We start from the raw sequence: 14,809 nt of genomic DNA, 5'->3' as shown, positions 1-14,809 counted from the left end.
TACCTTGCTAGAAGCTGCCAGGCCTTTTTCTCCACTAAAACTCTCATCAATGGGAATCTGCCTCCCCAGAATTCCCTGGTAGAGATTCACATCAATTTCACATGCTTTACAGTGTTTGGAACCAAGTGTTTTACTTTTTACCTTTTTTTGGTAGTACAGTAGCACAAGAAGGTCCCAGCCAACAGAAAGGCCTCAGTGTCCTGTCTAAACACATAGCAAGAGACAGTCCCTGCCCCAAAGTGATTATAATCTAAACCCACAGGCTAGCTCAAGACAGGGAAGGGATAGAGAGGTGAAGCGACTGGCCCAAGCTGTCGGAGGGTGCTAGCAGTCAGGAATTATTCCTGTTGCTGTTTCAGAAAGTTTCCCCTTGGCTCCTGTAGCACTAACTGCAAAGTATAATCCAATTCTCACTGTCTGCACTTCAGAGGAAACTAGAAAAAAGCCACAGCCACTGGAACAAGGATTACCTACTATTCCTACTAAAGCCAACCGTGGTGGTTTTTCCCCCGGGGCCGTAAGATCTGGCGTGCCATTGACCTGTTACCGAAGCCGTGGTCAGCGTTCTAAAATAAATTCCCGAGTAAGAAGCTTTTATCAGGCTTTATTTAGGTTTGTCTATCTTCCCACCGATTATGTCCTCGTGCATTTGGGAAATATTTTGCTTCTGCTGCCTCCAGTTTAACTTAATCTGTGCAATAGCCACATGGCATCTAGCACTTCAGAGACAGGTGTTCTCTGTACATAACACCAGTAAATATGGGCATTAGCAGAGGCCTGGCCATCTCAGCAAGCCTAGCTCTGCTTTCCATCCAGAGCCTTGCCCCTGTACTAAGAAGCAAAGTGTAGTGTTAATTGCTCCTTAAGAATAGCACCAGCAGCTGGACAGGAAGAGTTGTCTTTTGGAAGAGGAGCACATGAAAATGCAACTGGTTTAATCTTCGGCTTCTTTCCTGCTCCTCATGCAGCATTTTAAAAGCCCTCCTGTTCTTCCAAAGGAGCCAGCAGGCATCTCTAACGCATCCAAATTAGAAACGTGGGCACTTCTGAAAACCGTACCCTTCCTTTTCAATCACACTTTAGTTTCTCCTGCAGAATGTCAACTTGAGCTAAGTGCACCCAGCCTCCCTCAGATCCAGCCCAGGCACCCTCCCCACCACACACAGTCTGCTGCCCTCCCCCAGTGAGAGGGCAGGAGAGGCTGAGTCTGTCCCATCTGATAGCTTCCCTCCCTGTATCCATAAACAGCTAGTCTCTACCATGCCAGCTCCTCCCAAGCCCACCCTTTCCCCCACAAGAAAAACCCTGCACCCACAGCACATCCCCCATATTAAATAAAAGGAACCAGTAACAATCACCCTCATCATGTAGCCTAGAGAGACTACAAGTGTCAGAATGCCCTCTCTCACTTTAATTTACAGACCACATGCTAGAACCCAATCAGATGCATTCCTCGCAAAGCAACCCAAACTCATTCCCAGGGCTAGCGAATCTCCTATGAGAATGAAAACAGAGGCCTACTAAACACTAAAGAACCAAAGCCAAGTCTTACTGCTGTGAAATATAATGAGTTACTATCCGGAGTCTGCTCAGGGAAGTCTGATTGTGTAATGGTTGCTATTAGCAGTTACAAAACAGTGACATCTGAGATCAGACAAGAAATAAGTGAGCTATAGGAAGTGCTACTCTGTGGTAACTTGTTAAATACCGGATTTTCTAATCGATGTACCCGTTATACATCACCCCAGTTCTAGCAGAATGCAAAACACTTGCCCCCACATCACTTCTGCATCACAAGGTCAGTTTACATAGCTGCCTATCATCCAGCCAGTACACATCACAGAGCAAGGGGTAATGTTTCACAGTGCAAATTCAGGTGGGAATTCTGCCCCCAGCCATTAGCTTAGTCTGGAAGAACCCTAAGAAAGCGCATTTCCTTACTGTTTTGCAACAAGAGGGTGTGCTCCTGAGCGAGTCTCAGGCCTTTCCCCAGTTGGGAGCGGTTTATCGCTTCAAATGCAACGGCCTTTGCCTGGGCAGGAAGGAACTGAATTAGGGCTCACTGCAAGCTAATAAAATACCAATTTTGCTGGTTTTAAGCTGATTTAGAGAATTAGGTTGGGGGACAAAAGTCCACTCCGTACCCCTAGCTGGGGGTTTAACCCGGCTGCACCTGGGATGTGTGACTCACGAGGTCTCTGCATTACACAATGGGCAATTGAGGACCTACCCGGCCACAGTATTTGTGCAAGGGGTGAGATAAGGTCAGCAGCAGGCGTTCAGGAAACTTAAGGACATCAACCCACAGAAAGAGCTGCAGACAACGCTCATTGTTTCAGGCTATCAACAGTTTAGTTTGTCCCACAAGTAAATGGCAGTACCATGACACACACACCCCCTCACCCCCAGCCAGGCCGGCAGTTGTATTAAGAACGGCAGCATCTCTTGAGACGCACTCCAATCCGCAAACCATAGAGTGATAGACTGATAAATGCCCAAAGGCAGCACCCAATACTCCTAAAGCAGACCAGATAGCAGCTGTTCTTATCTGCAGTCCAAAAAAGCAGCCTCCAGAAGCCGTGATACTCTTATCAGAACGAAACTATATAAATCAAAGTACTGGAGCTGCCCACTCACCCTCACATCCTTATGCAGTGCCAGCTGTTAGATTGGCACAGATTCCCTTACTGATCTGTTGCCTACTTTATACCATCTCTTACTACAACAGCCTATGGGTGTTGGCGATAGCAAAATCTCTCCAATCACAGTTGAGGGCAGGATGTTGTTTAAAGCTTGGAATAAAATTCTTAAGGATGTCCTAGGGAAAAATGCTAGAACTCATGAGTCAAACATGGGAGCAGACTCTACCCCAGGCCCTAGTGAGAGGAGAGTGAATCTCTGGGGCTCAGACGCCATGTGGTCAGAGAGATGAATGCCATACATTCCCATCTGTGATGGGACTAAGAGGCACAGGGAGTGACTCAAAGACGGAACAGGGGAATGGATGGTATAAAAAAAAACATGAGCCTTTTTTATATTTGAACATCTGCTGCCTGTGGAAACACTCCTTGGCTCACACACCTTGTGATGCAGATTCAGAAGATTCTCATAGACCAGGGAGATGGATTCAGCTCCTCCTGGTAGGGAGAAGGGGAAAAAAGGGGAGTGGGTTAGACTGGATTACCCTTTTCAGAGTAACAGCCGTGTTAGTCTGTATCCGCAAAAAGAAGAACAGGAGTACTTGTGGCACCTTAGAGACTAACAAATTTATTAGAGCATAAGCTTTCGTGGACTATATGCATCCGAAGAAGTGGGCTGTAGTCCACGAAAGCTTATGCTCTAATAAATTTGTTAGTCTCTAAGGTGCCACAAGTACTCCTGTTCTTCTTTTTGTGGATTACCCTTGTGGTCCCTTCTAAACCTATGATTCTAGGACATGGCTAATGAGCATCCTTTGTGTGTCAAGTGTTTGGTGACCCAGCAAATACAACCAACACTATCAACATGAACCATAACTGCCAATCCCTCATTCCAGACAGGTGAAGAGTCGATACCTTTTTGATCTAGCTCCCTAGTTCTTGAATATTTCACCTTCCGACGAGGAGTGTTAAAAGAGCAGGTTTACAACAGAATTTTAAGAGCACAAGAAGATTTGGAGAGGAAACACTTCCTCGGCCAAAAGGCTTCCTGTTAACAAGCATTTTCCTGAAGTCACCTACAGCCAATTTGCCTTCTAACTAAGTGGGGACTAGAGGGGATCCTTAGACCATACTCTGAGGTTACCCAGGCTCAGCGAATAGAAAGTTTAGTGGTTGTAGATAACATTGCAGGTGAAGTAGCAGAGAAAAAAAGTGAGGGGCTAATAGAGACTTCACATCAGACCCTAGAAGGTTAAACTGCAGAGATAAAAGTTTCCTATTAAATGATCTTTAAAGTCTGTCCAAGCCAGTAACAGGAATCAAATCACACAACAAAAGGTATTAAATATCTTCAAACTTTAAACACACACCACTAAAAAAAATATATCTATCTATCTCACTACTAGGGGAAATAGAGTCTCCAGTCCACACTGCAGAGCTTGCTAAAGTAACTATATGAGGCCTTCAGTTTAATTACTGTATTTAACAAACATGAAGCCAGACCTCTGCAGGGCAGAAATAACACTGGCCTACAATTTTTGAGAAGTCGCCTGCTTCAGAGATAAAATGTGCTATTTATTATGTATTTTGATGTGCTGAATTCAAATATGACAATTAAAACAACTGATTGGCTACTGTTTCTAAGATATTTAAGTTTTTACATTTTAGGTCTATGTATATTGTGTAGATAGAGTTTTAATCATAAATTGTAAACCTAGGTCTTTTCATGTGTTTATGGTTGCTTTACATAATATTTCACCTGTCCTGTTTATGTAACACTTTAAAAATCAGCAAAAGGGTTATATAAATAAAATTTATTATGAAACAAAAGGCAAACTATTATGTACATAGTTTAGTCCTATTCAGTGTCTACTCGGCGCTTCTTGGCTTGTCTCTTGTATTCATTAAATGGAGCATCTCTTGTCACTGTCCAGCAATAGTCTGCAAGCATTGATGGGCTCCATCTGCCCTGATAGCGTTTCTCCATTGTTGCAATGTCCTGATGAAATCGCTCGCCGTGCTCGTCGCTCACTGCTCCGCAGTTCGGTGGAAAAAAATCTAGATGAGAGTGCAAAAAATGTATCTTTAGTGACATGTTGCAACCAAGGGCTTTTGTATGCCTTGAGGAGGTTTCCCACCAACAACCTGTAGTTGTCTGCCTTGTTGTTTCCGAGAAAATTTATTGCCACTAACTAGAAGGCTTTCCATGCCGTCTTTTCCTTGCCACGAAGTGCATGGTCAAATGCATCATCTCGAAGAAGTTCACGAATCTGAGGACCAACAAAGACACCTTCCTTTATCTTAGCTTCACTTAACCTTGGAAATTTTCCACAGAGGTACTTGAAAGCTGCTTGCGTTTTGTCAATGGCCTTGACAAAGTTCTTCATCAGACCCAGCTTGATGTGTAAGGGTGGTAACAAAATCTTCTTTGATTCAACAAGTGGTGGATGCTGAACACTTTTCCTCCCAGGCTCCAATGACTGTCGGAGTGGCCAATCTTTCTTGATGTAGTGGGAATCTCTTGCACGACTATCCCATTCGCAGAGAAAACAGCAGTACTTTGTGTATCCAGTCTGCAGACCAAGCAAAAGAGCAACAACCTTCAAATTGCCACAAAGCTGCCACGGATGTTGGTCATAGTTTATGCACCTCAAAAGTTGTTTCATGTTGTCATAGGTTTCCTTCATATGGACTGCCTGACCAACTGGAATTGATGGCAAAACATTGCCATTATGCAGTAAAACAGCTTTAAGACTCGTCTTCGATGAATCAATGAACAGTCTCCACTCATCTGGATCGTGAACGATGTTGAGGGCTGCCATCATACCATCGATGTTGTTGCAGGCGACAAGATCCTTTTGACGGTCACGGAACATGGAAACCCTAACATCACCTGCCAGGAGATTCCATTGCTGTAGTCTGGAGCCCAACAGCTCTGCCTTACTCTTGGGTAGTTCCAAATTCCTGACAAGGTCATTCAATTCACCTTGTGTTATGAGGTGTGGTTCAGAGGAGGAGGATGGGAGAAAATGTGGGTCCTGTGACATTGATGGTTCAGGACCAGAAGTTTCATCCTCGTCCTCGTCTGACTCAAGTGAGAATGATTCTGGTGCATCAGGAACCGGCAGTCCTTCTCCGTGGGGTACTGGGCGTATAGCTGATGGAATGTTTGGATAATGCACAGTCCACTTTTTCTTCTTTGACACACCTTTCCCAACTGGAGGCACCATGCAGAAGTAACAATTGCTGGCATGATCTGTTGGCTCTCTCCAAATCATTGGCACTGCAAAAGTCATAGATTTCCTTTTCCTGTTCAACCACTGGTGAAGATTTGTTGCACAAGTGTTGCAGCATATGTGCGGGGCCCACCTCTTGTCCTGATCTCCAATTTTGCAGCCAAAATAAAGGTGATAGGCTTTCTTAACCATAGTGGTTATACTGCGCTTTTGTGATGCAAAAGTCACTTCACCACAAACATAGCAGAAGTTATCTGCACTGTGCACACAAGTACGAGGCATCTCTGCTCACTTTGGCTAAACAGAAATGTGTCCCTTTGCAAAATCAAACACTGACAAATAAGAGAGCACTGTATGATTTCTAGAGCTGATCTAGGGCAATTTGTTCAGCAGAGTGATGTAAGCTTCGTTATGATTGCATCATCCATGACTTCTAGGAATAACATGATGCAATTCATATCATGTATGAAGCAATACCAGCTTCAGATTGCATCATTCTGATTGTTTTGCCTAAAAAGCAAGTACTGTCCAAACCCAGTCATAGATTTATTCATAGATCCAGTCAAAGATGTATTTTAGTCATTTCTGGTTTAAATTGAGATCCCTTCCCTTTATAACTCACTTATCCTCCGCCATTCCCAAGTCAAGGGTCGTATATACTGATCCAATAGCATATCTTGAAAACTAGAGCCAATCAACAATTTTAAGCATCATTTTCGTTCTCAGTGGCCCAGAATTAGTAAAGTTTGACTACATTTATTTCAGAAGCATTTTGGCTGTAGAGCAGTGTAATCAAAAGCAGATTGTTTTGCTCCTGGCTTCATAGTATGCCTAGTGCAGTTCCTTCACTTTCATGCTGCACTGGGGTGGATATCAGAGATCCACATTTCTATGGCTGGTCCATAGCTGTGCTTGTCAGCCTCTTCTGGGCCTGTGGGGAGGAGATCTAGTACCTCCTTCCTACTCCAGACAGGAGCAGTCTAGTGCACAGAGACAGCATGGTCAATTGGGCAGCTGCACACAACAAGGGAGTACTGCTGGGTGTGCTTGCCGAGCTGGGCAGCCAGGAAAAGGCATTTCAAAAATACACGGGCTATTTTAAGGGGATGGAGGTGGCTTCCAGACTCTATCCCCTGGGCAGTGGAGTTCACAATAGTGACCAGTGTGGTCACTGTAAGAGAATGGGCATTGTTGGGCAGCTGCTGGAAAACTGTTAGTATCGACGCTCACACCATTTCGAGCACAGTAGGTGGCTCCACGCCACTCAGGGAATTGTTTTACTGGGTTGCTGTAAAGGGGTGCTTACATCAACGGGAGACAAATTTGAGTGCAGACACATGCACAAATAGGTTGACCCCAGCTGACTTCCTGTTCACCTAACCTTGTAGCATAGACGAGGCTTTAGACTATCAGGGAGTGTTTTAAAGTCACTTAAAGTTTGATCAGAAGCGGCTCCAAGTGTTAAATATAACTGTGCACGCAACATCTCTGAATATTACATAATTGTACTCTGCCAGCTTCTAAATGGTACCTCTCATAAATTAATCACACTGACAATGGTGGGAAGAGACCCACGTTTTCTTGTAAAACTACTCAATATAAGCTGGTTTCATGGGGGGAGGAGGAGGGAAAAAAAGTCATAAAAGCTGCAAGTGCAACAATAAAACTAGTGCCACAATGTTTAATTAGATTCAACTTGCAGTGGAATCTCTCCTTAGCCCACGTGCAGCTTCTCAAAAATACACGTAAGAGTATGTGGCATTAAGTTGTGCAAGTTTTTAGTCCTGCACGGGTTTCTGGGTATTTTCCACTTTAGTTGCCAGAAAAGCCAGCATAAATTTAAGATCAAAGTTCAGAACATGGGACATAAGCAAGCAAGCTTCTTTCGCCACCAGGATCAGGAATCCACCAGGCCTAAGCGAAACAAGTTTAGATGCTCTCAGTCCAGTACCTAAAGGACCAGGACAAGTCCAGGTCATGTCCAGGGCAGCATAGGGGAGCATATAATGCAGTTGCCCAATGCAACTGGTCTGTAGATTTAATTTTTAAGTCAGTATCCAGTTATTTAGTTTTCAAGCATGAGACAGAGCAAAACTGAATTCTCCTCTTTTATGCTGTCAGAGATCTAAATTACAGACACCCCATCACAAGTACCATGCATTCAGAACCCAAACAGCCACTGGCATATCTTCCATCCATCTTCCCACTTCATACTATGCCCAGACAGTAGGTAGCCTCACATACCATGTGTCTTGCAATAACAAGGTACAAAATACAGACAATCTGCTTTGAACTGCCTTATTCGTTGGTTTATAAAAGGTGTAATTTAGCCTGAGCAGGCAACTCTTCCGCTTATACAAGACATGTTCAGAGGCAGCAATGAAAGTAAAATTCATGTTTTACTTTCATGAGATTTCAGGCATCTCTTAATCAAAAATAAAAAAAACACAAAAAATGATGATGAAAATAGCTGAAGTAGATTGATCGGTGTTCAAGGTTATTAGCTAGAACTGGCATCTGGAGATGAACAGTCACACCAAATCTGAGAAGGCATAGAAGTATGGTAGAAACATTTAAACAGCAATTGGACCTCAGTGGAACAGCTCCACCCTTGAATGGGGTCATCCAGCAGATTTGCTGTCTCTAGGGAAGGACAAGCTGCATAAACATCTCTACACTGATTTAATAGAGCAAAGAGAACTAGCAGTTCCTTGGCTTCCCTGTCTGTATCCACCTGCTATCTCTTGTCTTGTACCGAGACTGTAAACTCTCTGGGGCAGGGACAGCCTTTGTTGTGTTTGTACAGTACCTAGCACAATGGGGTCCTGGTCCATGACCGCAACACATAAGCACTACTGCAATACAAATAAAAATACAGCAGCGGCAAGTGTGTCGTAGGAGACAGATGAATTGCGAAATGGGTCAGCTAAAGTGAACTTTTACAGTTTACAAAGAGTTACACTTCAGACTTGGGTCCTAGATCTGGTTCCTCATCTACATTATTCCAAGTTTATGAACGGTTTACCATCTACAGCAGATTAAGGCCAGAAGAGAATCATTGTGCAGGAGGTCAGACCAGAGGAGCAGAACACAGGCCACAGAATTCCACCCAATAATCCTTATATCAAGTCCAATAATGTGTGGCTGAACTAGAGCCTGTCTGTCAGAGAGCCATCCAATCTTGTTTTAAAGACCGCAAGTGATGGAGAAACCAGCAAATCCGTTGGTAAGCTGTTCTGCTGGTTAATTACTCTGATTGTTAAAAATGCAGGCCTTATATGGCTTAGGAGTTCTTTGAGTTATTATAGATCCACTGGAAATAAGCCAGCCAGTTCATACATTAGTCAACAACCAGATAGATCTCCGCTCTTTGTAGTCTCCTCCCATGCAAGCTTTTATTACTTTTTAGCAATTTCAGTGTCAAGGCTGTAAAATGGCACAAGGGCATTAAAAGAAAAAACCCAAGTGCAATTAGGTCAGAATGGTGAAGCTCAATATTTTTATAGGACAATTCCGTTAACTCTGACTTGATCTTTACAATTCAGTCCTGTCCATTTAGCTAACACTTGAAATTTGTCAGTCATAAAAAAACAGATTACTCTGAAGTACCAGTACTTTGTTACCAAGCTAAAAGTGTACAAAAAAAGTGGACTAATTCTTACAGTGTAACCGACAGAAGTATGAAGTTTTTAAACTGGCGTTAGGTCACTTTAAGCATGGTTTGTGAATTATTTTTTGTCAAGGTCCAAATTTTTTGGTCAAAGTATAGTCAAGATCTAGATTCCAGAGGGGAAAAAAACAGTAATAATGAGTAAATAAAAAGATTTCAGGGTCCATTCAAAAGCATCTGGCGGTCCAGATTTGGCCTGCAGTCCACCTGTTGACTAGCCCTGCTTTAAGCCCTTTTACTATATGTAGAAACTTAAGACACAGACTGGATACTTAGAAAATGAAGGCCTACATTCTCTTGGATAAAAAAAAAATCTTACCAATCAGCCTATGCAACAGCACATGCACATCAGACATCCTGTTATGTTAAAAACAAACACTGAGATCTGCTTAGTGAGTACTGATCTGGTTCAAACTGTTTATTTAGGCTACAATGGTCTGATTTCAGGACTACTGAGCACCTGCCATTCAGCAAAATCCTGAAGCTCTGCAACTATTTAAATAAACAAATCAGACCATACATTTTAGCACAGGGAGCATGTGAGAGTCCAAAGAACCAGTTAAATGCTATGTCTGTACAGTAATAACAGAAAGTTCTACTCTACTTCACAGGTCATGTCAGTACAGTCAGTAATGAGGTCCAGAGTGCAATTTATTAGGACAATCACCAGTGACTTTTTTTGTTGGTGTGACAGCAAGTAGACTAAAAGGGCTCCATTCATTCTGTATACAAGATATTAAGATACAACTCACTTAAAAGGCCTCGCACTTGACAAGCCTGCTCAGTTTAGGTTTCAGTTGGAATTTTATTTGGAGGGGTTGAGTTCTCAGACCAGAGACCAACATAAGCAGAAGAGCTGCTGTGATATGTTAGTTTCAGTAAGATTGTTTAAATTAAGCTAGCAAGGCAATTCCATCTTCTAAAGCCTGAAATTTTGTATTATAAATCTCAACCCTAGAAAAGGTAAACCAGCAATATTTTCCTTCTTTTGGTACAGGAAATCAAGGAGGCTATTGGCAATGTTATTTTGGGTACAGATGACCTAGAAGCACAAGAATGAACGACACCTGAAGAGCAGAGATGAAGTTTGCATATACTGTACTGTGCAGACTCACTCCTAGCTGGAGTTAAGTCCCTGTACTCCCCCTACAAATAGGCACACAGCATTGGCCACTAAGCAAAGTATGTCACATTTTACTACTTATGTCTGCAGTGCTGTTCCCTGGATCGCATCAGTCATGAGACGACAAGTGTCAAGCATTGCTCCCAACAACTCTCAGATTGACAAGAACATGAACAGCTGAAGTGCCCTTCCAGAGCAAGGTCTTGTGCCATCTAGACAACAAACAGTAATTGCCTTATATTGCAGTATTATATTAATAGAGCAGATACAAGCACATGGTTAAATGCAAGAGATCAAGAAGCAGGATGCACTCTGCATTTCAGGGTATAACTGACAAAAACTGCAGAAGTTCAAGAGCACCTTTAACTTCCTCTAAATGAATTCTTAGAAATGTTTCATTCGCTCCTTCATTTCCTAAGAACCCTCTAGTATATAAATTCAAGCAGTCCCCTCACTTGTCCACCCATCCTTACTACTACAGTGACAGCCTTGAAACATGGCACCACTCCTGCACCTCATCAGCAGCAGTGAAAGGGGAAGTACACAGAGAAACAAGCAGAGACCCCACAATGATATGTACCAACATCCACCACTAAAAATCATGAATTTAACCAGTCTCATTGTGCTAGGACCACAAGCTTAATCAGTAGTAGAGTGAGGCAAGTTTTAGCATTGAAATCCATCACACTATAGACTCCAAGGCTGTACCAGGACTACCACGCAGGGTGACCCACACACACATCATTCTGCTCACAGGAAGTGGCCAGCCAGCTATCCCCCTTTGTTGTTGTTGCAGATATTTGTATAATAATAAGGGCTTCTCCCTTCCAGTCCCCAAAACAGTAACTAGGTTGGTGGATGCATACGTCCATTGATATAGGTGTGTCTGCACCAGTGGTTAGGTCTGCATAGTTACAGAATCAACGGTGTGAATTTGCACACCCTCGAGCATTGTACCTATATCAACCTAAATTTAGGCCTAAGTTAGGGTGGCAGAAAAAAATTAAGGTAGAAAAGCTTGTATTTTTAAAAGTTTCAAAGATTTTCTTAGTATGAAAGAAGGGAAGAAATCAGGGACAAGCGAAACATAACACACTAAATGCCTCAGGATGTAAGTGCACTGAGCCTCCAAACCAGCAGATTTTAAAAATGAATTTAAGAGAGAAACAGGATTAGCAAGTTAGGTACAGTAGACAAATCAAGAGCTGAAACATCCACTGCTCTATCATAGGGAGAGACGATTCCACAGATGTATCATTTTTTCCTGTATCTCTTCCCCTTTAAAAAATTAATATCCTTACTAGATGGAATTATGCGTTTAGGCCTCCGGGAGTAAGCTAGCACCTAAAGAACAAGCGTCCCATTTTTTAAGTGACAAGTCATTTGACTTCTGTAGTAGTTTCTAGAGGATTTGGAAGGATTTTATGAAAATTAAGCCTTAGTACTTCTGTGATATAGGCAAGTAGTATCCCCAAATGGGGGAGGAAATGAGGCAGCCCTGAAACAGAAATCCTCCATTTCTGCCCATATGTAGCAAAGGTACAGCATGGGAAGCATCACTGCAACCTTTCCAGAACCAGTCCCCCCTATTAACCCACTCCCCAGAACTCCCAAACCAGCCAAATCCCATTCCAACTGATGCCTTAGCAGCTAAAGGCCCCACATCCCGCTCCACAAGCCCTGTGAGCTACTTAGTGCCCCCTGACCTGGGACTAGAGCAAACTGAGGCCCTAGAGAGGAAAGGCCATGTGCCCCAGAGAGCAAGCATCCATCAGCCAGCCTAAGCATGAATGCCCCACCAGTGAGCTCTTACCTAGCCAGAAACCCACAGTCCCCACTCCACTGACCCCCATCACCACCACCTCAGGCTTCCATAGGCCTCCCCACACCCAGCCCCTGTAAGTCTCCTGTGACCCACCCCCACATCAGGCTCCCCTCCCGTCCCTGTGACCCCCCTCATCCCATCCTGTCCCCAACCCCTGTAACCCCCCCATCCCCCTCCCGGACCCCCCCATCCCATCCTGTCCCCAACCCCTATAACCCCCCCATCCCATCCCCCTCCCGGACCCCCCCCATCCCATCCTGTCCCCCTCCCGGACCCCCCCCATCCCATCCTGTCCCCAACCCCTGTAACCCCCCCATCCCATCCCCCTCCCGGACCCCCCCTCCCATCCTGTCCCCAACCCCTGTAACCCCCATCCCATCCCCCTCCCGGACCCCCCCATCCCATCCTGTCCCCAACCCCTGTAACCCCCCATCCCATCCCCCTCCCGGACCCCCCCCTCCCATCCTGTCCCCAACCCCTGTAACCCCCCATCCCATCCCCCTCCCGGACCCCCCCCTCCCATCCTGTCCCCAACCCCTGTAACCCCCCATCCCATCCCCCTCCCGGACCCCCCCCTCCCATCCTGTCCCCAACCCCTGTAACCCCCCATCCCATCCCCCTCCCGGACCCCCCCTCCCATCCTGTCCCCCTCCTGGACCCCCCCATCCCATCCTGTCCCCATCCCCTGTAACCCCCCATCCCATCCCCCTCCCGGACCCCCCCCTCCCATCCTGTCCCCAACCCCTGTAACCCCCCATCCCATCCCCCTCCCGGACCCCCCCATCCCATCTTGTCCCCCTCCTGGACCCCCCCATCCCATCCTGTCCCCATCCCCTGTAACCCCCCATCCCATCCCCCTCCCGGACCCCCTCATCCCATCCTGTCCCCCTCCCGGACCCCCTCATCCCATCCTGTCCCCAACCCCTGTAACCCCCCCATCCCCCTTCCGGACCCCCCCATCCCATCCTATCCGCCTCCCGGACCCCACCTTGCTCCCCGAACCCCTGTAACCCCCCTCATCCCGTCCTCCCGGACCCCCCCATCCCATCCTGTCCCCAACCCCAGTCTTTGTAATCCCACCCCATTACTTATAACCCCCGTCCTGCCGCCTCCCCGTGACCCCCCATCTCCAGCCCGTCCAACCCCCCCCCCGAGCCCGCCACGTGGGGACCGGCCCCGCGGCCCTACCTGTGCACACAGCGCGACCCGCGCTCGCCACCGCCGGATCTGCTCCCAGGCGGCTCGCGCCGGCCCCGGCTCCTTAAGAGCCCGGCCAGGAACCCGCCGCGCAGGAGGCGGGGCCAGCCGGCGGGGCGGAGCGGGGCGGGGCTGCCTCCAGCGCTGGGGGGGGGGCGGTCTCGGGGTTCGGGCCGGGGGGCGAGGCGCTCTGGGGGTTCGGCCCGGGGGGGGGCGCGAGGCGCTCTGGGGGTTCGGCCCGGGGGGGCGAGGCGCTCTCGGGGTTCGGCCCGGGGGGGGGGCGAGGTGCTCTGGGGGGGCCCCTGTGACCCCGGAATGTCCCACTCCTAGGGAGCTGCCCACTGCCGGCCCCTCACAGCGGGGGTCGTTCCTTTTTTTTGTCAAGATCCAAATTTCTTGGTCAAGACAGAACCAAGGTCCAGACTCCAGAAAAAAAAAATAATTAAAAACGCCAACAACAAATAACAACAATGATCATAAGTCAACAGAAAGATTTCAGGGTCTGGTCAAGTGTCCCCCTGGCTTTGTGGCCCACACACCTGTAGGCTCCCAGCTGGCTATGTGGGGGGCCATGGCTTAGCCCCCCCCCCCCCCCGGCAGACCCCGGCTCTTACAGAACAGCCTCTGCAGAGCCAGGCACAGAGAGTGGCACCACGTGGCAGGGCACAGGGCTCGTGTCTGGGGCTAGCTGCAAAACAACATTTCTGTTTGGGGAAAAGTTTAGAGATTTTGACATTTGTTTTTCATTCTGATGTGGAATGAAAACAGAAATCTTCTGACAATTTTTGTAAAACAAACAGCCTCACACAAAAGAGCCCCACCGGTGATAGCTAACAGCCCTATGGTTAGGGCAGCAGGTCTCAAGTGTGGGTATGTGTATCCCTAGGGGAACACAGAGGTCTCTCAGGGGTATATCAACTCATCAAGATATTTGCCTAGTTTTACAACAGGCTACATAAAAAGCACTAGCAAACTAAAATTTCATACAGACAATGACTTGTTTATACTGCTCTAGAAACTGTACACTGAAATGTAAATACAATATTTATATTCCAATTGATTTATTTTATAATTACATGGTAAAAATGAGAAAACAAGCCATTTGTCAGTAAGTGTGCT

The 14,809-nt window shown here is 46.1% G+C and overlaps 1 protein-coding gene across 2 annotated transcripts in view; it reads right to left on the bottom strand.

Moving 5' to 3' along the window:
- Positions 1-13,766, bottom strand: part of SLC16A1 (solute carrier family 16 member 1) — a 34,259-nt gene extending 20,493 nt beyond the window's left edge. The window contains exons 1-2 of one of the 2 annotated variants that reach the window (XM_054026007.1): positions 13,682-13,722; positions 3,082-3,137 (exon numbers count right to left, since the gene is read on the bottom strand). The gene's annotated coding sequence lies outside the window, so the exon portion shown is untranslated. Of the gene's footprint in view, positions 1-3,081; positions 3,138-13,681 lie in introns of both variants that reach the window. The other variant, XM_054026006.1, reaches the window with a different exon arrangement.
- Positions 13,767-14,809: the final 1,043 nt, after the last annotated feature.

This window comes from Malaclemys terrapin, chromosome 4 (assembly GCF_027887155.1).
Source record: "Malaclemys terrapin pileata isolate rMalTer1 chromosome 4, rMalTer1.hap1, whole genome shotgun sequence".
Classification (NCBI taxonomy): domain Eukaryota; kingdom Metazoa; phylum Chordata; order Testudines; family Emydidae; genus Malaclemys; species Malaclemys terrapin.
Note: the sequence above shows the minus strand (reverse complement) of the source record. Positions and strands in the feature narration are given on the sequence as shown.